A 3,054-nucleotide genomic window follows, 5' to 3' on the forward strand; every position below is an offset into this window, starting at 1 on the left:
TACTCATTAGAGAGATTAGCAGAAATTTACATAGATGAGATAGTCCGACTACATGGAGTGCCAACATCGATCACATCTGACCGAGACCCGAGATTTACTTCGAGGATTTGGAAGAGGCTACAAGAATCTTTAGGCACTCAACTACACTTCAGTACGGCTTTTCATCCACAGACGGATGGACAGTCAAAACGGGTGATTCAGATAACCCTTAGAACCTAGTAAATTATTATAAATGTTAAAAGACTACTAAAAATGACATGAATCACATAATAGGTATTGGAGGATATGTTGAGAAGCTGCATCATTGATTTTGAAGGAAGTTGGGAGAAGTATCTTCCTTTGGTAGAGTTTGCTTACAACAACAGCTACCAAGCCAGTATAAAAATGGCTCCATATGAAGCATTGTATGGGAGAAGATGTAGAACTCCCTTATGCTGGACAGAAATGGGTGAGAAAGTAGTGGGCCCAAATTTAGTGAGACAAATAGAGAAAAAAGTGAAACTCATCAGAGACAATTTGAAAGTCGCCTCGGATAGACAGAAGTCATATGCCGACTTGAGGAGAAAGGATATAGAGTATGAGGTTGGCGATAAGGTCTTTCTTAAGGTATCACCTTGGAAGAAAGTGCTGAGATTTGGTAAGAAGGGTAAGTTGAGCCCTAGGTTTATTGGTCCATACGATGTCATTAAGCGTGTGGGTCTAGTAGCCTACAGGCTAGCTTTACCACCTGAGCTGGATAAGATCCACAGTGTATTCCATGTGTCGATGCTCAGGAGATACAGATCAGATCCTTCACATGTCATTTCAGCAGAGGAGATAATTGTGCAACCTGATCTGACATATGAAGAAGAACCAGTCAGAATCTTGGCATGGGAAGTGAAAGAACTCAGAAACAAGAGGATCCCACTAGTGAAAGTCTTATGGAGATACCACAACACGAAAGAAGCGACATGGGAGAGTGAGGAGACGATAAGGCAACAGTTCCCTCAACTCTTCACATTAGGTAAATTTCGAGGATGGAATTTTTATTAGAAGGGAAGAATTGTAATGCCCTCACCATAGGTAGTCCGTACATTTTACTGTTCCGATAACTAATGTCTATTCGGACAGTCAAAATATCTGGAACTACACCTAAACTATAGTGAGGAGGCATAAATTGAAGAAATAAATGTTAAGAAAATATAGGAAAAATTTAGAGAAAAAAAAATTAAAATTTAGAGAATTTATAAATTGGTACAAAAATAATAAAAATAACTCGATATGCATTATGAAGGGCATTTTCGTCATTTCACTCCCAGAGATGAATTTTGACCTAAATGTCAAAATAAAATTTAGAGAATAAAAATAATTAACACAAATTAATATTATGAGTTGAATTAGGAAAGAAAAAGAAAAGAAGAAGAAAAGAAGAAAAGAAAAATAAGCTTATGAAAATTTAAAACAAAATTAAAGTACAACATATATGGAATATATAAATACCCACAAAAGACAAAAGCTACCTAACTCATCTTCTCCCTCATGTCTTCCCTCTCATTGCCGGCTGCCTTGGTTTCCTTCCTCCACCATTGTTATTCAAGCTTCAAGCTTGATTCCTCCCTCATTTCCTCACCAAAACCCATAACACATTTCATAAAAAATCCTCCCCACACTCTAAGGAAGCTATAGATAACCATAAAGAGGAGAAAGGTTGAAGTTTTGGCAAGCTCAAGTAAGGTTAGTGCACTAATCCCTCTTCTTCTCTTTATTAAACATGAAAAGCATGTTTAGCCAAGCATAAATATCATTAAAACAAAAAGAAAATCTAGAGGAAAGAACCCTTGAATTTTTGGCAGCCATGGAACTTGAAGTTTATTACTTTTAAGTGATGAAAAATGGTTCCATGAGAATGTGTGATGAGTTGAAATGTTTGGGTGTTTGATTGCGTAGTGTTTGTGAAAATTTAAAACTTTGAAAACTAGAGTTTGTGTAAATGCTTGAGGACTTGGTGTAAATATTGAAATTGACCTATTGAGTTGAAATTATTGCTTATGGAATTGTATTGCATGCAAATTGAAGTAAGGAGTTGAAGGAATTGAGATATGGGAGTGTTTAATTTTCTACAGGTTTGGACTCAATGAGTCTAGTGGGTTTATTGACCTATAACTGAAAATGTGTGACTCCAATTGGTATGAGGCCAATTAGAGGTGAAAATAGACTCAAAATAGCCCATTTTTCATGTAGACACCATGCCCAAATTTTGACAAAATCATGACCAATTCTTTGCCCAAACCTGGATGACCAAACATTGAAACCCAGAAAATGGCCAAATGAACAGTACATGTTCATTTAGTCATAACTCTCTCTATACTGGTCCAAATGACCTAAAATTACATCAATGGAAAGCTTAGACATAGGGCTACACTTTTCATGAAGACCACTTGACCTAGTTTTGCCTTTAACCAATTCAAATTATTAGCACAAGTTGGGTCACTAAAACTGCCAACCCAGAAAATGACCAAATGAACAGTACGTGTTCATTTGGTCATAACTCTCTCTATACTGGTCCAAATGACCTAAAATTACATCAATGGAAAGCTTAGACATAGGGTTACACTTTTCATGAAGACCACTTGACCCAGTTTTTCCTTTAACCAATTCAAATTATTAGCATAAATTGGGTCACTAAAACTGCCAACCCAGAAAATGATCAAATGAATAGTACGTGTTCATTTGGTCATAACTCTCTCTATAATGGTCCAAATGACCTAAAATTACATCAATGGAAAGCTTAGATATAGGGCTACACTTTTCATGAAGACCACTTGATCCAGTTTTGCCTTTAACCAATTCAAATTGTTAGCACAATTTGGGTCACTAAAACTGCTAACCAAGAAAATGACCAAATAAACAGTACGTGTTCATTTGGTCATAACTCTCTCTATACTAGTCCAAATGACCTAAAATTACATTAATGGAAAGCTTAGACATAGGGCTACACTTTTCATGAAGACCACTTGACCCAGTTTTGCCTTTAAACAATTCAAATTGTTAGCACAAGTTGGGTCACTAAAACTG

The sequence above is a fragment of the Hevea brasiliensis genome, chromosome 6, assembly GCF_030052815.1.
Source record: "Hevea brasiliensis isolate MT/VB/25A 57/8 chromosome 6, ASM3005281v1, whole genome shotgun sequence".
NCBI lineage: Eukaryota > Viridiplantae > Streptophyta > Magnoliopsida > Malpighiales > Euphorbiaceae > Hevea > Hevea brasiliensis.